The 25,742-nt window shown below is 39.7% G+C and overlaps 1 protein-coding gene across 5 annotated transcripts in view; it reads left to right on the forward strand.

Annotated features, from left to right (window-relative positions):
* Positions 1 to 25,742, forward strand: part of LOC150108743 (twitchin-like) — a 2,666,638-nt gene that overhangs the window by 2,178,105 nt on the left and 462,791 nt on the right. The gene's annotated exons all lie outside the window — the stretch shown is intronic.

Raw genomic sequence — 25,742 nt, forward strand, 5'->3', positions numbered from 1 at the left:
ACTAATTTCCGCTCTTTCCACGCCTTCGGGACTAAACCAGACCCGAGACTCAGATTAAACAAAATGTCAAGGGCACTGATAATTCCTTAGCCGCTTCACACAAGACCCGTGCCGGTATACCATCCAATCCCACAAATGTATTCACATTAAGGTTCTGTAATAGACTATTCACCTCCACTTCATTCATCACATTTGCCGTATAAACTAATGGCTCCTTCATTTTTTTCAATGTTACATCCCACCTGGATGATATACTTTTGCAAAGTGCATGCTCAGTAACTCCACTATATCAACTGGTTCAGTGACCTCCTTACCATCATCATTCCTTAAAATCATTTTGCCATGTACAGTTTTTATCTTGCTTGCAGTATATTGAAAGAACTGTTTGGAATTCTCTTTTGCTTGCATAGCTAGTTTCCTTTCATAATCGGCTTTTGCTGTTTTTACCACACTTGTTACCCTTCTGGCCTGCACTTTATACCGCTCATGTGCCTGCAGTTCACCCCTTTCTTTAAATTCCCTCCATTGTTTCTTTTTTTGCAGCTCAAGCTTAATGGTGTTATTCATCCATTTAACCCCTACTTATTTTACTATTCGGACCCTAGGTATACAATCAGCCATAACCTCCTGTAAATGCTCCTTGACCACTTCCCATGTTCTATCGACATCCAGCCCTTGCAACTGTACATGTCATGGCACTGATCCAAGCAATCTCCTAAGCTTGTCATACATGCCAGCACTTTAATTCCACATATACCTGTCTGAATCAAAAATTCCACACCTTTAGCCACCTCCCAGGTCAAGACCTTACGATCACTCTCACCAATAGGTGGCAACATGGTCATATTCATTACAGTCAAATTGTGAGATGCTATTACCAGGTCAAGCACTCTCACACCCCTAGTATTTTCAATTACATGCTGTCTCAGATAGTTATCCCTTAATAATTGAATAAAATCCATTTCCTTCCTCACATGTGTCCTCTCCTCCTTCCAATCGATGTTACCATAATTAAAATCCCCCATAATAATTACAGTCCTTCCACTCATTTCATCAATTTGTTTATGCATACTGTCTCCACCCTCTATTCCATCACCAGGTCTATAGCAGCACCCAACTGTATATTTTATTCTGCCAGTCTCAATCTCACACCAAATAGCCTCAAATGAGCTCCTTTCACTATCCTGCAATACAACTTCAATTATCCTTGGTTGCAGTTCATCAGCTATCATCAATAACACCCCTCCCCCCATTTTATTCTCTCTGTCCCTCCTAAACACACTATAACCTACACATTCTATCCCACTAACTATATCATCTTCCATCAGCCATGTTTCACTAATGCCAATAACCTGTGGCCAGGAAGAGCCAATCAAGGCCAAAAATTCTTCCTTCTCGTTCCTAATACTCCTGGCATTAGTATACATGAAATGCAGTGATCCCGTAGTCTCACCCCTATATTGATACGTTATTCTAAATGTCCCATTCCCATTTTTTGTCCTTAGTGCTGGCTCAGGTACATTATATACGTTTTTACACTCAGCTGTCTCACTGATGTCTGCATATCCATTCCCCCCCCATCCTTGGTAGTTCTAGTTTCCCTGGTTCTGCACACCCATTTTCACTTCATTCAGCGACACTTTTTCCCGTCTTCGCACACCAAGTCCATTCAAATGCAGTACCATCCAACTTATATAAGTCCTTTCACCCATCAAACTCATTCCACACGTCCACGAATTCCACACCACGAATTCCGCAGGTTATGCAAACAGTTATGCACCGTTTGCATAACCTGCGCATAATGTCATTTGCGATTATGGTCCTCCTTCTAAACTCCTCTCTGTCATACTGCGGCAACAGACTGACCATTCTAACTCTGTCACTCTTTTCTTTCGCTACCTTTAACAATACTTTCAAGTCCTCTCTCATAAAAAATTTATCACCTTTCAATTCATTCGTACCCGCCACAATTATTAATTCTTTCACCCTCTGTTTTTGCACTCTAATACTCTCACTTACATCCTTAAATTTAGCATCCGGTAAGTGCGATTTAGTTACACTCCCATCTATCACTCCTCTTAATAACAAGTCACCATACAACACTCTTTCCTTCATTTCAGAAACTCGCCCACCCTTAAGCTGGTTATTTACGTTAACCGAATCACTCTGGAATGAGTTTTGCAGGTGCTCTAATTGCCACTGCGCATTTTGTATCACTGCACGCAACCTAGCGATCTCAGTTCCTACAAATAATTCCTCATTTTTTTTATCATTTGAACCACTGTCTCTCTCTGTATAGTTGCTCTCACTCTTTCTTAGATCACCGCTCTCATTGCCATCTTGTACATCGCAATTCCCTATCAATCTACTATTTTCACTCACCTTCTGGCTTTCTTCAACCATAGCTGTCTCACAACCTGACACATAATTCAACTCCTCACTTTGCTTACACTTTCTGCACATTCTCCCAACCACTATCACTTTCAATCCAAACTCCAGCCTCATTCGGGAATGCAATACATTCCACACACATCACATTTGACAAATTCTCTCACATTATAGTTTTTGAACAATGGCGTCGTATTTTTGGACGCCATTATCTTACGTCGCATTGGCGCCATATTCAAATCTATGAAACGTATCGTTAAATACTAAATTAAATAACGGAATTTACACCAAAATCACACAGACACCACAAGCTACCAAAATTAGACAATATTACGTTATGATTTTAACCTATATTCTAATTTTCGTTCAAAATTATACTTAGCTTTCGGAAGCTCCCTGAAAACATGACCAATCGTCTGGCCCTCTAGTGGCCAAAAAAAAAAAATGTGATTTGCGATTATAGCCGTCCTTCTAAACTCCTCTCTGTCATACCACGGCAACAGACTGACCATTCTAACTCTGTCACTCTTTTCTTTCGCTACCTTTATCAATACTTTCAAGTACCTTTAACAATACTTTCAAGTCAATAATGAGAAATTTATTATCCCCTTAACTTAATTTATGCTGCCGGAAAAAAATAGTTTCTTGGCTCTTTATCATGTATGAACTCCATTTCCTTTTTGCTATGTGATATTTCCTCCCTCCAGTTGATATCACCATAATTAAAATCCCCCATAATAATCACTAAACCTGCACACATTGCACTAATTTGCTGATGCATAAATTCAATATCCCCCCTTTCTTCATGCAAAATATATCCTACACGTTCTTTTGAAATGCCTATAGTCTCAACAATTTCATGCACTTTGACTCGCTGGTCATCCAATACCAGAAGTTAGAGAAACCGAGAAATTATATACTTTGTTTAATCCTTTATCCGAGTAAGCAAACAGTAAGCAAACCTTAGTATCACCTCTGGGTCTACCTCCCACTGAAGCGACCTAAATGAAGGTCGAAACTGGTTGGTGGTTTGATTCCAGGGGGGGGGGGAGAGGCTTTGCTCCCTTAAGATTTTTGCTGTAGGGAGCTTTTGAGCATCCAGGGATTTGGATCGTTGGGGTGGACTGTATTAGGGCTTCCTTGGTTCATGCTTTTCCTAGAATATGAACGGTTCTGCTTGGTGGTAGGGGAGCCTGTCACTGATCAGAGCCACCACTGAGTTAAATGATCACTCAGGTCGTTCATTGTTGGGTGATCTGAGTGATCGCATGAGTTTTTGGAGAGGTAACCCCACACTTAAACAGAGAAACCGCTCTGGGTAGTGACCCTTCCCATAATGCGTAGCATTATACATGTCTGCAAGGAGATGTGCTTTGCATTATGGGATACTAAGGCAAGTGATGTGAAGTCTTTGCATCCTTATACAAGTTGCCCTAGTCCTGAAAATACTTCATTCGTGAACTTTGTTTGCTTACACTTGGATAAAGGATTAAACCAAGTATATAATTTCTTGGTATCTTTAATTTATAGTATAACCAAGTGAAAAAACTTTTAATCTCCAATACCATATTGTGCACTTGATCACCGATTTCTGGTGTTGTTACGTTTTTTGTACATCCTTCATAAGGATCATCTTCAAGGCAGGTACTGCAATGTTTATACATAGCTGTACCTGCTATTTATAAACAGCCCATTTCTTAATTGTCGAAAATGAAGGAGAAGAGTGCCCATAAACTTTCATGAACTGCAAATGAATTTCTTTTAGTGTTAAACCTTCTTTTACAAAGAATTTTATAACCACATGATACTTAATTTTATCCATTTCAGTGGATACAGACAACACTTTTGTTTCAGACAGCTGTATAAAACAATATACTCAATAGAATGGCTTGCAATTTTACATGGATGCTTATGACAGATTTACCAACTTAGAAAAAAAAATCTCTTGCCAATAGTGTTGCCATCTGTGGTCGAGGCCGAGAACATTTCAGACCCCATTGTATATATATATATACACACACACACACACACACACATGATATATATATTTCATATATATATATATGAACATGAATACCTACATAGGTGTGTGTGTGTGTGTGTGTGTGTGTGTACGTGGAGTTGAACACCATGTGTACACACACACACACACATGTAGGTATTCATGTTCACGTCTTTATTGTTTTAGCTAGCCATCTTAGTGTGTTGCATGCCATAAAATAAAACCTCAACCAAAGAAAAGTTGTCTAGATAATACTGCATATAGTCACTTTTTATTATATGAACTATTATAACAGATTTGCTCACTGTAATGAAAAACTGAAACATACTAGGTTCATAGTTCATAATTTGATTCAGTGTACCATTTGCGAAACGTATGCATTGAGGAGAGCGGTTGGAGTCTGGTTAAACAACAATAGTGGAGTGAATGTGTGCAAAAAGTGTAAAGAATGTGAGGATTTAAAGAGTGCTTCAGGTCGTGTGAGTGATATCATTGATGAAAGTGAGAATCTAGATAACAGTATTCGAGGTATGAATGGTGTTTGCGAGGTAGTACCTGATAGCTGTGAGAGTGGCGTTGAAAGTGAGAATGAAGGTAAATGTACAAAATGATTGAATGAATCATCAGAGAATAAAAATGATGACACTGACACTGACGGTTGCTCAGATGGATAGGAGGGTGGTTGATGGAGAGATACCAGAGAGTGGTTTATTCAGGAGTGGAGTCCAAAAGATGGCTTGTGACTAGTGGTGTGCCGCAGAGTTCTGTTCTTGGACCACTACTTTTCAATTTGTTCATTATCGATATAGGAAAGGATCTGAGAGGAAGTGTTCACTTGTTTGCTGATGATGCAAAGTTGGGTAGAGCAATTGTGAGTGCACAGGATGTCAAAATTTTGCAGGATGATTTGGATAGTTTGGAGGACTGGGCTAGGGAAAATGGATGTCAATTTAATGTGGCAAAGTGTGAGGTTATGCATTTTGGAGTGAAAAGATTAGCAGCAGTATATCACATTTTTGGAACCGTACTCCAGGAGATTGATGAGGCCAGGGATTTGGGAGTGTTGGTGGATAGGAAGTTTAAGTTTAAGGGGCACATTGCAAAAGTGGCCAAATCAGCTCATCGAATCACTTGGTTGCTGAAAAATACTTTAACAAGCAGAGACAAACAAGTTATTGTTCCTCTATATCAAGCCTTGATAAGACCCCATCTAGAATACTGTTCCCTGATATGGTGCCAAGGTTTCTTCTTGATGGGGAGGAGATGGGGAGGCTCCAGAGACGAGTGACCAAGATGATAGCAGGTCTGTGGAATGAACCTTATGAGAACAAGTTGAAGATTTGTGGGTTGCAAAAATTGGTTGATAGGCAGAAAAGGGTGATATGATTGAGACATTCAGATTACTGAAGGGTTTCTATAGGATTAATCCAGAAGATATTTTTGAGAATAGAACTGGTGGTGGGAGGACTAGAGGCCATACATGGAATCTGGGCAAGAGTGTGGTTAGCAGGGGTGTTAGAACTAGGTTTTTTTACTTGGAGAATGATGAATGAGTGGAATAAGCTGCCAGAGTCTGTTTAGGGTGCTATGACTGTGAATGAGTTCAAGGCGAGGATGATAGGTACTGTGTGAATGTCGAATAGTTGTTCTTGACACGATGTTAGGGCATCCCTCGATAAGTCTGTCGACTCCTTGAAGTTGCCCGAGATAATAATAATAATAATAGGACAATTCTGTTTTTATCATTATGCCTTTATCATTATGATAAATTATCCCCAACTATTCCAGAAATCTGACACTACCTTAATTCTTTAATACTAATTAGCCCAATTAGGTCACAGCACACTACACTACACCTGGCTTAAATAAATCTCTTGTACAATGGAACTATAACCTCTGTTTACACATCACTGTCCTTAAAGTAAATCACATGATAGTGAAGTACAGAATATTTTCAATAGATGGGAAAATATTTGTCTCAGATATTTTTAAAGTGCAGTGGTGAAGGATCAGGTAAAAATGAAAAATAAAAAATACCCCATACAAGAAACAGCATGCGTACATTGCATGGCATCCTTCTAAGGACAGAGCATGAGAATGAAAGCTTGGAGAAACTCAAGTAATTGGTAGCGCTGAGAAGGGGAAAAAAGCACAAGATGTGAAGTAAGAAATGAGAAATTATGATTAAGCAAGAGAAGAATAATAATAAGGAGAAATATTTTTATGGTGATTCTGTGATACAAGGAGTACAGGGTATGACTAAATCTTGTTTCCCTGGTGTGAAAATTAACAATATTAGTGAAGCTGTCAGGATGCAAAAAGGTAGGGTGAAAGCAGTGGTGGTTCATCCATAAGGAATGCAGGGCTACATTGAATGCAGCTCCAGCATTGAGTATACTAGCCAGTACTACTCGCTAGTATATTCAATGGAGCTGCACTCAATGCAGCCCTGCAGCATTTATGGACAAGCCACCACTAGATGAAAGAATTTATCATTTTGGACTGAAATCAATAACTTGAAAGGTGAAAAAATGATTTGAGAGAAGATAAGAAAGAGTTATTTGAAGAAACAAAATAGAACAACAAGTGAGTATAAAGATTGTAAAAGTCTGATGCCACACTATGAAAGAAGCAAGTTTAAGAGAGAGAGCAATGATTGCAAATGAAATTCATGCATACGTTATGCAGTAGAAATTTGCATGCAATTTGTACACGTACCTTTATATCAATGACATAGCCAGTGGATTGCAGGGGGATATTCAGTTGTTTGCTGATGATGCGAAGCTGGGAAGGATTATTAGTAATAGTGCAGATGTGGTAGCCCTGCAAGAGGATTTAAATAAGCTAGATAGATGGGCAAATGAATGGGGCTGTCAGTTTAATGCAGCAAAATGTAAGGTCTTGAGGTTTGGGAAACATTGATAGGATGCTGCATACTCTATGGGAGGAGTTATACTGGAGGAAGTAGGGTAGACAAGAGATCTGGGGTTGATGATTGATAGAAACCTGAAGTTTAGGGGACATATTGCAAAGGTGGTGAAGGTAACACAGAGGATTGCTGCTATTATGAGGACACTGACCTGCAGAGATAAGAGGGTTATCATTCCGTTGTATAAGTCTCTGATCAGACCACACTTGGACTATTGTTCTCAGATTTGGTCCCCAGGATTTGATCGGGATAAATTAACTGTGGAAAGGATACAAAGACGGATGACAAAGATGGTTTCAGGACTGTACAAGGATAGTTATGAGGATCGGCTGAGAGAATGTGGATTGCAGAGTTTGGTGGATAGAAGAAGGAGAGGTGATATGATTGAGACTTTTAAACTGTTGAAAGGTGGTTACAGGGTTGACACTGGGGAGTTCTTTCGCTTGGTTGAACAGCGGGAAGGAGTGATGACAAGAGGCCATCCCTGGAAGTTACGAAAGGAAACTGTGAGCAAGAGGGTAAGGAGTGGTTTCTTTGTGTGGAGGGTGGTTGAGCCGTGGAATGCATTGCCTGATGGAGTGGTGGGAGCGAGAATGGTCAGTGAGTTTAAAGATTGGTATGATAGACTTTGTGTTTCTCAGGTGGGGAACTCCCCTCGATGAGTCTTGACAGACTTTGTCTTAGGAAGGACCTCCCTCGATGAGTCTTTTGACTCCTTGGAGGCCTGAATAATAATAATAATAATAATAATAATAATAATGTAATGAATTTTATGGACATATATATATATATAGTCTGCCCACAGTTGAGAGAATCATAGCTGGCACAGTGCCAAGAAGAATCAATTCATATTGAAAGAGAGAAAAGAATAAGGTGTTGTATTTGTCACCAACATGCAAAATAAGGTGCACCCTTATCAGAATTTGTAGGCATCAGTAAGATATGTGTGAATGGTACAATTATAAGTATAGAATGTTAGAAGTATAATATTTTCGGGAAGGATAGAGAAAATAAGACAAGGGTGCTACTGAAAGCAGATAAATTGCAGCCAAAAAGAGTAGATCAGGAAGACAGAATGATGTGGATAACTTATTAGAGGGAATGTGGTGTGAGATAGAGATAGGATAAAATATATTGCTGGCTGCCGGTATAGGCCAGGGAGTGCAAGGGATGGTGGGGAAGACATGTATTTTTAAATTAGCACAATGAGTGCAGGTACCATAATTGTTACAGAGGAATTCAACTACAGGGACATAGATTGGAAGGAAGAACGATCAAATAGCTGGAAGGAAATAGAGTATATTCATCTAATAAAAAATTATCACTTGAAATAGCATGTAATAGAGAGGGGTCAAAGTTGAGAGTGTTGCAGTTGGTGATAAGAACAGATGACATGTCCATAATGAACTTAGCTAGATTGCCCTGATTGGGAAGTGTGATCATGTGCCAAGACCTTGGGAGGTTGCCAAGCATGTGGAATTTTAAGTTTAAGGAGGAGTATTTTATCATCATCATCATCAGAGACCTACAAAGAGTTAATGCTTCATTGTGGGAAGCCATACAATCCCACACCAATTATTGTACCTTCGCTTACATCCATTCACACCAGATATTCTCACTACTTCAATAGGCAAACTGTTCCATTCACTCACTCACTGCTCTGTGAGAGAAAAATCTAACTCTTACCCCTTTCTTAGCTATACACAAATACACATATACACACACATACCCCCCCTTTCTCCACTGCCCCACCTTCCATATAATGAAAAATTTAATGAACAAATATTTGTTAGTAGCAATGGTAAGCTATATTCCACGAGTGAAGAAGAGGACACAATTTGGAGTAAAGTGGATGATAAACAATATTAAACAGGAACTGCATGCGAAAAAGAGGCTATGGAAGAGATATAAGGAGACAGGTGAAGAGAAGATGCATGAAGAATATAAGAGACAGGTCAGGAGAGTGACTAGTATGGTATGGTATGGAAGGCAAAACTGGAATATGAGAAAAGATTGGCTCTTAGATCCAAGGAAAACCCTAGGGAATTTTTTAGCTATGTGGCCAGTAGGAGGAGAAATGACTGTGGAAGAATGACATTGTGGGATAAAAATGGGAATAGAGTGACTAATACAGAGGACATAGTGGAATTGTTCAATGAACACTTTATTGGAGTATTTCATCCTGGAGGAAAACGTTTTAATACTAGAGGGATAGGGAAGGTTTGAGATTTAGAGGTGCAGGAAGAGAGTGTGTTCCACATACTGAGTACTCTAGATGTTTGTAAAGCTATGGGACTGGATGGTATTTCACAATGAGTTTTGAGAGAATGTGCTAAGGAACTTACAGCTCCTTTGACCTGTCTTTTCAATGAAAGTCTGGCTGTGGGAAACGTGCCCATGGAATGGAAGGAAGGTAAGATAGTGCCATTGCATAAGGGTGGTAGCAGACTAGAAGTGTCTAATTATAGGCCAGTTTGTGTGTCATCAGTAGTTAGCAAGATCTTGGAGAAAGTAGTCAGGGACTGTATACAGCATTGGTGCGATGATGGTAACATTATCTGTGAGATTCAACATGGATTTGTGAAGGGGCACTCTTGTTTTAGCAATATGCTAGCCTTTTATGATAAAGTTACAAGAGTATTAGATGAGGGAAGGGCATATACTTCCATTTCCTAGACTTAGCAAAGGCATTTCACAGGGTGCCATATGATAGGCTGATATTCAAGTTGCAGCACATGAGTCTGGATGTCAGATTGGTCAACTGGATTCAGGATTGGCCGTCCAATAGGTATCAGAGAGTTGTGTATGGTGGAGCAGTATCAAAGAGGCAGAAGGTTACAAGTGGTGTTCCACAGGGTTCAGTGCTGGGACCTATGTTGTTTAACCTTTATATCAATGACATTGTCCGTGTATTGCAAAGGGATATTCAGTTGTTTGCGGATGATGCAAAGCCGGGAATAGTGCAGATGTGGTAGCCCTGCAAGAGGATTTGAATAAGCTAGACAGATGGGCAAATGAATGTTGGATATCAGTTTAATGCAGCAAAATGTCAGGTCTTGAGGTTTGGGACACATCGATGGGACACTGCATACTCTATGGAAGGAGTTAAACTGGAGGAAGTAGGGTAGACAAGAGATCTGGGGTTGATGATTGATATAGAACTGACATTTAGGGGACATATTGCAAAGGTAGTGAAGGTAACACAGAGGATTGCTGCAATAATGAGAAGGACACTGACCTGCAGAGATAAAATGGTTATCATTCCGTTGTATAGGACTCTGATCAGACCACACTTAGACTATTGTTCTCAGATCTGGTCCCCAGGATTTGAATGGGATAAATTAACTGTGGAAAGGGTAAAAAAAGACGGATAACAAAGATGGTGTGAGGACTGTACAATGTTAGTTATGAGGATCGGCTGAGAGAGTGTGGACTGCAGAGTTTGGTGGATAGAAGGAGAGGCAATATGATAGAGACTTTTAAACTGTTGAGTGGTGGTTTACACGGTTGACGCTGGGGAGTTCCTTCGCTTGGTTGAACAGCGGGAAGGAGTCATGACAAGGGGCCGTCCCTGGAAGTTACGAAAGGAAACTGTTAGAAAGAGGGTGAGGAGTGGTTTCTTTGCATGGAGGACGATTGAACCTTGGAATGCATTGCCTGATGGAGTGGTGAGATTGAGAACGGTCAATGCGTTTAAGGAGTGGTATATAGACTTTGTGTTTCCTAGGAGGGACTTTCCTCGATAAGTCTTGATAGACATGTTTCTTAGAAATGACCTCCCACGATGAGTCTTTTGACTCCATGGAGGCCTGAATAATAATAATAATAATAATAATAATAATAATAATAATAAAAATAATCCTCATATCAGCTGTGTAACTCTTCTTAAAACATTTCCACAGTTTCTTTATTCCATGAGAATCCTTACATATCAATGGTTATTTCAGCATTATAATTGCTTTGAGCTTTATTTACAGATGTTGTGAATACAACTCAAGTCAGTCAATGCCAGTCAGTCACTGATCCAATTCACAAGTCTGTTATCCAATCCAATCTGATTAAATTTATTTACCAGCTTGTTATGTGGCATTTATCGAAAGCTTTAGCAAAATCCAAATACACGAATGTATATGCACCCCCTGTCCAAGGTATTTGTCACTTTGTTATAGTACATAAGTAAGTTAGTGAAACATAACCTCCTCCTTAACAAACTCATGCTGATAACCACAGAGAATACTGCTGTTATCAACCATTTCTGTTTCCTACTTCTCACCAATCTCTCCAGGACCTTCACCACAACTCCAGATATACAGACTAGCCTATAATTTGAAGCTATAGCCTTATCACTGCCTTTATGCAGTGGAACAATTTTACGCTCCTTCACTCCCTTGGAACCTGTGATGTTGCAATTTAATTATAAAAGAGGCATGACGATGCTGCAGCCATTTCCCTGGAACATTCCCTTGAGATGCATGGTGATATGTCATCAAGCCCTATCACCTTATTGACAAGAAGTTTATTTATTTCATCAAATACCTCCTGCTCACTCACAATTAAGCCAACTTCTCATATGTCCTCTGCTCTTAAGTTCCTGGTGATTCCACCCTGATTAGGATAAAACTCCCTAATAAATTGATCACTGAATACCTCAACAGTATCTTCTGCAGCAGTTACCATTCTATACTTTCATCCATTAACGTCATTTACCATGATCCTTCTTCCTTCTACTTGTCACACATCTAAAAAACACTCTAGGTTTTTTTCTTCACCTGGTTTGCCAAATTCTGCTCATACTGCAGTTTTGCTTTCCTTCCTAACTGAGTCACTCTCCTGGTTTGTTTTTTATACTCTTCATGTAACTGATTATTACCATTATTCATCTTGTACTTCCTCCAAAGTACTTTCTTTTTCCAGATTTCATTATTATTATTATTACGTAACACCTCCAGGGAGTCGAAAGACTCATCAAGGGAAGGCACCTACTCTACAACTCTGTATCTTTATCACTCCACCAATGCCATCTACCGCTGACTACCACCAGTATTTTCATAGACAACATACACCCGTGACACGGCGGGATTCGAACATCCTGCAGCCCTTTGACTGGAGAACAGATACGCTAACCACTCGGCCAACCAGGCCATGCGTAACCTTATTCAGCCTTTTGGTCTTTGGAATACATTCACACATTGATGCTGTTTTATATTTCTTTGTCAGTTCCCAAGCATCATTTATTTCCTTACCGCTCAACTCCTTGTTCCATTTTATGGCTCCAAGCTGTCTCCTAAGTTTGTCATAATCACCAGCCTTATAATTCCACATATATCCTTTCCTCACCAAGGTCTGCATATGACTAGCCACAACCCAGGTGGTCACTTCATGATCACTTTCACCAACTGGAGGAAAGTGTGAAGCCCCTCTCACAGTTACATCCTCTGATGAAATGATCAGACTTAGAACTCTCAATTCTCACATGCCCTTCTTCACATTCTGCCTGAGATACTTATCTCTCAAGGACTCTAGAAATTCATTTTCCTTATTCCCAAATGTTTTCTATTCATTCCAATCTATGCATCCATAATTAAAATCAGCAATAATAATTACCCTTCCTTTGTTCACTAATCCAAGTTATTTATACATTTCTTCATCACCACCCTCCACATTCCCAGGCCATAACAACATCCAACTAAATATGTCTTCCTTTCAACCTCTACTTTACAGTACACTGCCTCATAACCACTGCCACTATTTCCCTCTTTTATATCTACCTTATGTATACTTAATTTCCCTGCTATCATCACCAGCACCCCCCCTTCTTTCTTGCCCTTTCTATTCTCATGAAAAATACTGTATCCTTCCATCTCTATTCCCTTTATTATATCATCTTCATTCAACCATGTTTCACTTATTCTTGGCTGATTTTGGGCTGAATAAACTCAATCACTGAAACCATTTAATCCCTGATTCTTCTGGTATTTGTAAACAAATACAGCAGTTCATTTTTAAGTTTATAACCAGTCCTATCCAAACCACTTGGTTGTAATTTCTCCACCATACCTGCAAAATCACCTTTATCACCATTAACCCCATATAACTGCTCAGTTTCAACTTCCCCACCCACATCGCAATATACTCCATCTTGATACACACATTCACTGCCACTTTCGAGCACACACACAACCACTTTCATTTAACTTTCATTAAACACAAAATGAACAGAATGCTTTGAGAAAATTCCCACACATTTTCTTTTTCTACACACAGACACATACACATAGTTGGTTGCTAGTGCTTGATATTTCAAGAGAATGCAATAGTTCTTGATGGATGAATATCTATTTTCTTTTGTTTTTCAACTTCTTTGCAGATGTCTTTATAAGGCAAAATCAATCAATCATGTTTACTTTTATACTTGTTTAAAGATTTTCTGCTTGGTTATACTATAAATTAAAGATACCAAGAAATTATATTCTTGGTTTCATCCTTTATCAAAGTGTACATGAACAAAGTGTGAAGTAACTTCACTACTGGACAACTCATATGTAGAGAATACAAACTTCAAATCGTTTGCCTTAGTATTCCATAATGCAAATTACATATCCTTACAGACATGTATAATACTGTATAATACATGTATAATACATGCACTATGGGAAGACCACTATCCAGAGTGGTCTTGACCCTCACTGAGGTCTTATCAGTGGGAGCCAGGCCCAGAAGTGATACCAAGGTTGAAGTAATGCAGAAGTCATGACTTCTGTATTACTTATATTAATTTTTATTTTTTATTACTTTTAGGATAAGTAATTGCATTAAGTAATGCAGTTACTTACCCTTAATTATGTGCTTTGCAATATAGGTTACTAAGGCAAGTGATGTAATGTCATTATCCTCTATATACGAGTTGCCCACTCTTGAAGTGATTTCATGCACAAACCTTGTTTGCTTTCACTTGGATAAAGGATTAAGCCAAGAATATAATTTCTTGGCATCTTTAATTTATACTTTTACACTTGATTTGTCTTTGCATATTTGGATACAACTTGAACACTATATCAGAAAGTTGTCTGGATAATATATCTGGAATTATAAGGCTTGTGATTATGAGAAGCTTAGATACGTTGGAGCCATAGCATGGAATGAGAATTTGAGTTGAAAAGAAATAAATGATGCTTGGGAACTAAAAAAGGTGTACTTAACAGTCAATGTGTGAATGTATTGTAAAAGTCAAAAAGGCTGAATAAGGGGTGTCAAATGGATGAATGAGGGGATTAAGCATTAAATCTGGAAGAAGAAGAAGAAGACACTTTGGAGGTAACAGATGAATAATATTAATAATCAGTTACACAAAGATTGTAAAGAGCTGGCCAGGGGGAGGGACTTGGTTGGAAATTATAGAAAAGACAGTATAAGAAGAAATTAGCAAATCAAAACCAAGAAAACCCTACACAGTTTTTTTTTTTTTTTTGATAAGTGGCAAGCATAAAGAAGAATAATCAAGGCAAGATGATGTTAATGGATGAAAGTGACAGATTGTTAATTGCTACAGAGAACATATTCGAGGTATTCAATAAGCAATTCATTAGGGTGTTTCATCCTCATTGTGAAACCAGAAGCTCAAGTGTAATGAATCAAATGAGAGAAGACTTACTGGTAAGTGAGCGAGAGGTATGATGAGTTAATTAAGCTGGATGTCAATCAGGAAATAGAATTTGACAACATATCATCATGTGTCTTAAGGGAATATTAGGAAGGTAGCTTCCTAATATTCCCTTAAGACACATGATGATATGGCCTACTTGTTTAAAGAGTCTTGCAACAGCAAGTCCCAAAGTGGTGAAAAGAAAGTAAGATTTTATTTAAGTTAAGGGATATTACGTCCCATTGAGCATGTGGCGGTGAATTTGAGCTGTGCAGAAGAAAGTGATTTTTAATAGGTGAATAGTTCGCTTTTTTCCCCGTTTTTCTACATTTTTGAGTGCAAAATTGTTTCTCTGAATACGAGTGTACTTCAGTGGTTGTTTTTTGGAAGTTAGTTGCTGTCGCGATATAATATATTTTGGTACCGTCGGAATCGAACGCGTAACGGTGGAAGACAAAACGAAGCTAAGTTACTGTATTAAGTTATATTTCATTTTATTTAATTATATTTAGTACTTAAATGTTCTGATTTTTGTATTTTTTTTTCCCTCTTATTTATTAATTGAATAATTATTAAAGATTACGCTACTCAGCAGTAAGGAATGATGGTGGATTCAGCAGCAGTCACAAGTGGCGTAACGCCAAGTCCTCCGCCATTTAAGAACTCAATTATTAGCAATATCATAAGGGACTTTGTGGCATGCAGTACTTGCGGCATGCATGCGTCTCGGGAATTACATATGTGGCTTGTTAAAGAGAGTGGAGAGCGTATGTGCGCAAAATGCAGGCAGTTGGAGGAAATAAGTACATTAGATATATCGATATCCGACTTTGTTGGTCCAGGAATGGGGAATGAATGTAGGAAGACAAGTAGTGCGATAGGAGAGAATGAGAAAATAATAGTTGATAGTGTGGAAGGTGTGAGTGACTGTGAAAGTTTAGGAGATGGTTTTGTTTGGGAGAGTGAATTTAGATTAAGAGTGACTGACCTGCAGAGGGAGATAGATGAGTTGAAAGAGGAGGTGGAATGTCTTGTGAATGAGAGCAGAAGTATGAAAGATAAGATTAGGAGAATGGAAGAGATAAATGCAAGGCGAATCGGAGTAGGAGAGAGAGAGAATTTAGGGAGTATGAGTGAGAGGTATGGGGGTGCTAGAAGAGGAGAGAATGGAAACAGTAGGAGAGATGGAATGAGAGATAGGTATGGGAATGCTAGAAGACAAGAGGATGGAAACAGTAGTAGGAGAGACAGAATGAGAGAGGGATATGGAAGTGCTAGAAGTGGAGAAAATGGAAACAGTAGGAGAGAGGGAATGAGAGAGATGTATGGGAGTGCTAGAAGAGGAGAGAATGGAAACAGTAGAAAAGAGAGGTATGGGAATGAAAGAAGAGGAGAGAATGGAAACAATAGGAGCGAAGGAATTGTAAGAGGTATAATGTATGGCGACTCAATGATCCGTGGTGTTCAAGATAGGATGCGTGAGGAGTGTTTGCCAGGAGGAACAATAGAAAGGGTGGCTATGGCAATTAAGAGAGGTGAAAGGGTGGATGAGATGATTGTGATGGTAGGAACGAATGACTTGAGTGGTAATGTAAGTCGGGCAGCGAGAGATATGAGATTTTTGCTTGAGACTGTACGGAAGAAGACAGAGAGAGAAAAAATAGTATGCGTGTTGCCTAGGTATGATAATGATGAGCTGAGCAGAAGAGTGGTGATATTGAATGGCATAATAGCGAGAATGTGTGACAAGAGAGGACTGGTATATGTGGATGATTGGAGTGCGTTTGAGGAAAGAGAGGAATTGTATGCGAGAGACCGTTTACATTTGAATGAGGAAGGACGTAGGCATCTGGAGAGATTGCTGTTCTGAATGAGTCAGTGTGTCCCAGGGAGGATGATAGCAGGGGTGGCCTCTTGTGGCAATGGATACTTGGGAGAAGGGAGACAATGTCAGGTAAGACTGAGCTCAGTGGAGTCTAGAAGGGATAATGCTGGGTATAGAAACAATGGCATTTATATGCTGTATACTAATGCCAGGAGTATCCGGAATAAGGGAGAGGGATTGGTGGCACAGATAGCATCAACCTGGCGAAAAATTATTGCGATCACTGAGACGTGGTTGACAGAAGGGGATATAAAAACAGATATAGAAGTCGCTGGGTATAGCATTTTTCGTCAGGATAGGAGGGGAAAGCATGGTGGTGGGTTACTGCTTATGAAAAGTGATGACCTATGTCCCCTAAGAGTGGAGAATTTGGAAGGAAGTGAGACAAATGATTTTGAGAGCATATGGTGAGAGGTAGAGGTAGGCAAGACAGGATATTTAGTGGGGTGTTGCTACAGACCCAGCAGCACAGAGGATGGGGACCAGGAGATGTTTAGACAGCTAAGTTTGGCAAGTGCAAGAAGAATGATTGTTATGGGAGATTTTAACTTCAGTAGTATAAATTGGAGAGAGGAAGATGCATGTAGCAATAGGGGAATGGAATTTCTAGAATTCTTGAGGGACAAATGTCTTAGGCAACATGTAAGAGAGAGAACAAGAGGTTCAAAAGTTTTGGATTTGGTTATAGCATCAGAAGAGTTGATAATAACTGAGTTGACATCTCTCCCACCAGTTGGAGAGAGTGACCATATGGTGTTGACTTGGAAAATGAAAAGACATGCAGGAGTATCAAAGAGACGGGAACTTATGTGGAATTATAAGGCAGGTGATTATAATAGTCTTAGACGTCAACTTCGGGAAGTTTCATGGAGGGAAGAATTAGAAGGCCGGGATATCACTAGTGCGTGGGAAATTGTGAAAGAATATTTGTTATCACAATTTCCCACGCACTAGTGGCAAGTGCAAGAAGAATGATTGGAGTGAAGAAGAGGATGCAATTTGGAGAAAAGTGGATGACAAACAATATTAAACAGGAATTGCATGCGAAAAAGAGGCTATGGAAGAGATATAAGGGGACAGGTGAAGAGATGCATGAGGAATATAAGACACAGGCCAGAAGAGTGACTAGTGTGGTAAGGAAAGTGAAACTGGAATATGAGAGGAGATTGGCCCTAAGATCCAAAGAAAATCCTAGGGAATTTTTTAGCTATGTGGCCAGTAGGAGGAGAAATGAGTGTTAAAGAATGATATTGTGGGATAAAAATGGGATTAGAGTGATTGATGCAGAGGACATAGTGGAATTGTTCAATGAACACTTTATTGGAGTATTTCATCCTAGAGGAGTCAGTTTTAATGCTAGAGGGATAGGACTGGTTCGAGGTCTGAAGGTACAGGAGGAGAGTGTGTTTCAGATACTGAGTACGCTGGATGTCAGTAAAGCTGTGGGACTGGATGGTATTTCACCACGAGTTTTGAGAGAAAGTGCTAGGGAATTGACAGTGCCTTTAATGTGAGAGCGTTTGTCCAATGTGATGTGTGTGGAATGTATGCATTCCTGAATGAGGCTGGAATTTGGATTGAAAGTGATAGTGGTGGGAGAATGTGCAGAAAGTGTAAGCAAAGTGAGGAGTTGAAGTATGTGTCAGGTAGTGAGATAGTTATGGTTGAAGAAAGCCAGAATTGCCAGAATGTGAGTGAAAATAGTGGCTTGATATAGAATTGCAATGTACAAGATGGCAATGAGAGCGGTGATCTAAGAAAGAGTGAAAGCAACCATACTGAGAGAGAAAATGGTTTAAATGATAAAAATAATGAGGAATTATTTGTAGGAAGTGAGATCGCTAGGTTGCGCGCAGTGATACAAAATGCGCAGCGGCAATTAGAGTACCTGCAAAACTCTTTCCAGAGTGATTCGGCTAACGTAAACAAACAGTGCAAGAATGAGAGAGTTTCTGAAATGAAGGAAAGAGTGTTGTATGGTGACTCGTTATTAAGAGGGGTGAGAGATGGCAGTGTAACTAAATCGTACTTACCGGGTGCAAAATTTAAGGATGTAAGTGAGAGTATTAGAGTGCAAAAACAGAGGGTGAAAGAATTAATAATTGTGGCGGGTACGAATGAATTGAAAGGTGATAAATTTTTTATGAGAGAGGACTTGAAAGTATTGTTAAAGGTAGTGAAAGAAAAGAGTGACAGAGTTAGAATGGTTAGTCTGTTGCCGCGGTATGACACAGAGGAGTTTAGGAGGAGGACCATAATCGCAAATGACATTATGCGTAGGTTATGCAGACGGTGTGGTGTGGAATTCGTGGACGTGTGGAATGAGTTTGAAGTGCGAAAGGACTTATACAAGATGGATGGCTTGCATTTGAATGGACTTGGTGTGTGGAGACTGGAAAGAGTGTTGCTGAATGAAGTGAAAATGGATGTGCAAAACCAGGGAAACTAGAACTACCAGGAGGGGGGGAATGGATATACAGACATCAGTGAGACAATTGAGTGTAAGAATGTATATAATGTACCCGAGCCAACACTAAGGACAAAAAATGGGAATGGGTCATTTAGAATAACTTATCAATATAGGGGTGGGACTACGGGATCACTGCATTTCATGTATACTAATGCCAGGAGTATTAGGAACAAGAAGGAAGAATTTTTGGCCTTGATTGGCTCTTCCTGGCCACAGGTTATTGGCATTAGTGAAATGAAACATGGCTGATGGAAGAAGATATAGTTAGTGGGATAGAATGTGTAGGTTATAGTGTGTTTAGGAGGGACAGAGAGAATAAAATGGGGGAGGGGTATTATTGATGATAGCTGATGAACTGCAGCCAAGGAGAATTGAAGTTGTATCGCAGGATAGTGAAAGGAGCTCATTTGAGGCTATTTGGTGTGAGATTGAGACTGGCAGAATAAAATATACAGTTGGGTGCTGCTATAGACCAGGTGATGGAATAGAGGGTGGAGACAGTATGCATAAACAAATTGATGAAATGAGTGGAAGGACTGTAATTATTATGGGGGATTTTAATTATGGTAACATCGATTGGAAGGAGGAGAGGACACATGTGAGGAAGGAAATGGATTTTATTCAATTATTAAGGGATAACTATCTGAGACAGCATGTAATTGAAAATACTAGGGGTGTGAGAGTGCTTGACCTGGTAATAGCATCTTAGAATTTGACTGTAATGAATATGACCATGTTGCCACCTATTGGTGAGAGTGATCGTAAGGTCTTGACCTGGGAGGTGGCTAAAGGTGTGGAATTTTTGATTCAGACAGGTATATGTGGAATTAAAGTGCTGGCATGTATGACAAGCTTAGGAGATTGCTTGGATCAGTGCCATGACATGTACAGTTGCAAGGGCTGGATGTCGATAGAACATGGGAAGTGGTCAAGGAGCATTTACAGGAGGTTATGGCTGATTGTATACCTAGGGTCCGAATAGTAAAATAAGTAGAGGTTAAATGGATGAATAACACCATTAAGCTTGAGCTGCAAAAAAAGAAACAATGGAGGGAATTTAAAGAAAGGGGTGAACTGCAGGCACATGAGCGGTATAAAGTGCAGGCCAGAAGGGTAACAAGTGTGGTAAAAACAGCAAAAGCCGATTATGAAAGGAAACTAGCTTTGCAAGCAAAAGAGAATCCAAAACAGTTTTTTCAATATGCTACAAGCAAGAAAAAAACTGTACACGGTAAAATGATTTTAAGGAATGACGATGGCAAAGAGTTCACTGAACCAGTCTATATAGTGGAGTTACTGACCGCGCACTTTGCAAAAGCATATCATCCAGGTGGTGACATTGAAAAAGTGAAGGAACCATTAGTTTATACGGGAATAGTGATGAATGAAGTGGAAGTGACTAATTTATTACAGAACCTTAATGTGAATGCATCTGTGGGATTGGATGGTATACCGGCACGGGTCTTGAGTGAAGCGGCTAAAGAATTATCAATGCCCTTGACCATGTTGTTTAATCTGAGTCTCAGGTCTGGCTTAGTCCCGAAGGTGTGGAAAGAGGGGAAAATAGTTTCACTGCACAAAGGAGGATCCAAGACTACGGTTGCAAATTACCGACTGATCAGCATATCAGGAGTCGTTGTCAAGGTCGTAGAGAAAGTAGTCAAGGGAAAAAAATAGGAATGGATTGATGAAAACAAGATACTGTACAGGTGATAGCATGGCTTTGTGAAGGGTAGATAATGCTTTAGTAACTTGCTCAAAGTTTATAACAAGGTGACGGCTGAACTGGATAAGGGAAATGGATTTACAGTGATACTGCTGGACCTGGCAAAGGCGTTTGACAGGATACCACATGGAATACTAATTCGGAAACTACAACATATGGGAATGGATATAGGGTTGGTGAGATGGATAGGTGGTTGGTTGATGGAGAGATATCAAACAGTAGTTTATTCAGAAGTAGAGTCCAAAAGACGGCCTGTGACTAGTGGTGTACCGCAGGGTTCTGTTCTTGGACCACTGCTGTTTAATCTGTTCATTAACGATATAGGGAAGGATCTAAGTGGAACAATTCATTTGTTCGCTGATGATGCAAAGTTGGGTAGGGCAATAGTGAATGCAGAAGATGTCAAAGTCTTGCAGGATGACTTAGATAGATTGGAGTTCTGGGCTAAGGAGAATGGATGTCAATTTAATGAGACAAAATGTAAGGTTATGCATTTTGGGGTGAAAAGATTAGCAGCAGTATACCACATTGGTGGAACTGTACTCCAAGAGATTGATGAGGCCAGGGACTTGGGAGTGTTGGTGGATAAGGAGATGAAGTTTAGGGGGCACACTGAAAAAGTAGCTAAATCAGCTCAACTCACTTGGTTGTTGAAAAATACCTTGACGAGCAGAGACAAGCAAGTTATTGTACCTCTGTACCGAGCCTTAATAAGACCTCATCTCGATTACTGTGCCCAGATTTGGTCACCTCGGTTCCTTCTTGATGGGGAGGAGGTGGAGAGGATCCAGAGGCGAGTGACTAAGATGATAACAGGTCTATGGAATGAACCATATGAGAACAGGTTGAAGATTTGTGGGTTGCAGAAACTAGTTGATAGGCGGAGGAGGGGAGATATGATTGAGACATTCAAATTGCTAAAGGGATTCTATAGGATTAATTCAGAGGATATTTTTGAGATCAGGACTGGTGGTGGGAGAACTAGGGGACACCTATGGAAGCTGGGCAAGAGTGTGGTTAGCAGTGGTGTTAGAGCTGGGTTCTTTACTTTTAGAGTGGTAAATGAGTGAAATAAGCTGCCAGAGTCTGTTGTGGGTGCTATGACGGTGAACGAGTTCAAGACAAGGTATGATAGATACTGTGAGAATGTAATTGCATAGTTGTGTGGACATGATGTTTAGGGCCTCCCTCGATGAGTCTAAGGACTCCCGGAGTCACCCGAAATAATAATAATAATAATAATTATAATAATAATAATAATAATGTGGCTTTTCAGTGAAAGTCTGGCTTTGGGAAAGGTGCCCAGGGAATTGAAGGAAGGTAAGATAGAGCCATTGCATACGGGTGGTAACAGACTGGAAGTGTCTAATTATAAGCCAGTCTGTGTGTCATCAGTAGTTGTTATCTTGGAGAAAGTAGTGTGGGACCGTATACAGTTTTGGGCAGATGAGGGTAATGTTATCTGTGAGAATCAACATGGATTTGTGAAAGGACGCTCTTGTTTTAGCAATATGCTAGCCTTTTATAATAAAGTTACAAGAACATTAGATGAGGGAAAGGCATATACTGCAATTTTCTTAGACTTGGCGAAGGCATTTGACAGGGTGCCACATGATAAGCTGATATTTAAGTTGCAGTACATGGGTCTGGATGTCAGAATGGTCATCTGGATTCAGGATTGGCTGTCTGATAGGTATCAGAGAATTGTGTATGGTGGAGCAGTATCAAAGAGGCAGAAGGTTACAAGTGGTGTTCCACAGGGCTCAGTACTAGGACCTATATTGTTTAACCTTTATATCAATGACATAGCCAGTGGATTGCAGGGGGTTTTTCAGTTGTTTGCGGATGATGCGAAGCTGGGAAGGATTATTAGTAATAGTGGAGATGTGGTAGCCCTGCAAGAGGATTTAAATAAGCTAGATAGATGGACAAATGAATGGGGGTATCAGTTTAATGCAGCAAAATGTAAGGTCTTGAGGTTTGGGAAACATCAATGGGATGCTGCATACTCTATGGGAGGAGTTATACTGGAGTTATACTTAAATATCAGCTTATCATGTGGCACCCTGTCAAATGCCTTTGCCAAGTCTAAGAAAATTGCAGTATATGCCTTTCCCTCATCTAATGTTCTTGTAACTTTATTATTATTATTATTATTATTATTATTATTATTATTGTTCTGGGAAACTCCAAGGAGTCGACAGACTCACGAGGGAGGCCCTAACATCATATCTTGCCTTGAACTCATTCACGGTCGTAGCACCCACAACAGATTCTGGAAGCTTATTCCACACTCATTCACCACTCTCGAAGTAAAAAACCTAGCTCTAACACCCTTGTCAACCACGCTCTTGCCCAGCTTCCATGCATGGCCCCTAGTCCTCCCACCACCAGTCATATTTTCAAAAATATCTTCTGGATCAATCTTATTAAAACCGTTCAGTAATTTGAATGTCTCAATCATATCACCCCTCCTTCGCCTATCATCCAATTTCTGCAACCCACAAATCTTCAACCTATTCTCATAAGGTTCATTCCACAGACCTGCTATCATCTTGGTCACTCGTCTCTGGACACTCTCCACTTCCTCCCCATCACGAAGACTTCTGTGCCCAGTTATCCAGATGGGGTCTTATCAAGGCTCGATACAGAGGAACAACAACTTGTTTGTCTCTGCATGTTAAAGTATTTTTCATAAGCCAAGTGATTTGGTGAGCTGTTTTAGTCACTTTTGCAATGTGTCCCCTAAACTTCAACTCCCTATCCACCAGCACTCCCAAATCCCTGGCCTCATCAATCTCCTGGAGTACGGTTCCACCAATGCGATATACTGCTGCTGTTCTTTTCACTCCAAAGTGCATAACCTTACACTTTGCCACATTAAACTGACATCCATTTTTCCTAGCCCAGTCCTCCAAAATATCCAAATCATCCTGTAAAATTTTGACATCCTGTGCACTCACAAGTGCTCTACCCAACTTTGCATCATCAGCAAACAAGTGAACACTTCCTCTCAAATCCTTTCCAATATCATTGATGAACAAATTGAAAAGCAGTGGTCCAAGAACAGAGCCCTGCTGCACTCCACTAGTCACAAGACGTCTTTTTGACTCCACTCCTGAATAAACCACTCTCTGGTATCTCTCCTTCAACCACCCTCCTATCCATCTCACCATCCCTATATCTATCTCCATCTGCTCCAGTTTACTGATTAGGGTTCCATGTGGTAACCTGTCAAAGGCTTTGGCAAGGTCCAGTAGTATCACTGTAAACCCATTACCCCTATCCAGTTCAGCCATCACTGTGTTATAAAATGTGAGCAAGTTACTGAGGCCTGATCTACCCTTCACAAAACCATGTTGTCCTCCATGCAATATCCCATTTTCATCTATCCAATCCTGTATTCTTTTCTTGACTAATTTCTCTAAGACCTTGACAATGATTCCTGATATGCTAATCGGTCATGAATTTACAACAGCAGTCTTGGAACCACCTTTATGCAGTGGAACTATTTTCCCCTTCTTCCACCCAGAATAGCTGGTGAAACTTGTTGACAATTTGTGTATATCATTTATTAATATATGGTCAATGAATAAAACCAAGAAAAAACTCAAGTTTTAAAGGCCATTTTAAAGATTGCTCTCATCATTATCAAAGTTGGGTCTTTTCCTATTGAAGGAGTAATATCCTCTCTTTCTTCTAGTTATGCTATAGAGGCATTGTTTGCCACTATACTAAATGCTCACATTATGGAAGCTTATCTAATAGCTTAGTCTTCGATCTTTTAGTGAATCCCTTAATATGAGAAGTCATGTTTTCGTAGGATTGATTATCCAATTTTTAAGCTTTCTAACAGAAAACAGATACTTCTTTAACTTGTAAATGTATGCTCTCGGTTCAAGTATACAGCACACACTAAGTAAAAGTCAGCTCCTGTGACCTCTCTCATGATTCTTTCCATGCCCATCCTTTTGGTTGCAAGAATAGATCACAGCACATTCAAATTGTCACTTTACACTTTAACTGCAAATAAAAAATCTTGAATAGCAAGGAATTACTCTAATTCATTTTGTTATCTATAGTGATTTATACCCATAAGCCAATACATTATGACCAGCAATCTGTTTCTGCCAACCAGATTGGATGGTTGGCTAAAAGCAGCCTGGTGGTGGTGGTGAAAATATCTTGGTATTGTTCTCATGGACATCACTGGGTCCTCTCATCTCCATTGAACACACCTTGACTGCTAATTCTTACCTGAGAATTGTTTTGGACCAGGTACTGCCTTACATGGCCACAACATGGCCTGATGAATCTAATCTCTCCCAGCAAGATAACCTAGGGTCACAAGGTTTACATTGTGCAAGAATGTTTTGAAGAGGATATCCAAGCATTCTGGTATCTTCCTCACCTGTCTAATTCTCATGATTTGAATCTCATCAAACATTTGTTCGATCATGAGTCAAACACAGTATCTGCCAGTTAACATCAGTACCAAACTTGTTCACTGAACTCTGGAACATTATTCTGTCTAGTTGGTCCAGAATACTTTAAGATACTTTTGGTTACCCAGTGGAGTCAATGCAAAGATGGGAGCAAGCTGTTATTTTAGCTGAAGGATGCCCAACATGACAACGAGTAAGTGGGTGGTTGTTGATGTTTTGGCTCATGAGTGTATTTGTCACAGCAATTAAAACATT

Source organism: Typopeltis vanoorti, chromosome 3 (assembly GCF_054136105.1).
Source record: "Typopeltis vanoorti isolate ZY-2024b chromosome 3, IOZ_Tvanoo_1.0, whole genome shotgun sequence".
In the NCBI taxonomy this organism is placed as follows: Eukaryota; Metazoa; Arthropoda; class Arachnida; order Uropygi; family Thelyphonidae; genus Typopeltis; species Typopeltis vanoorti.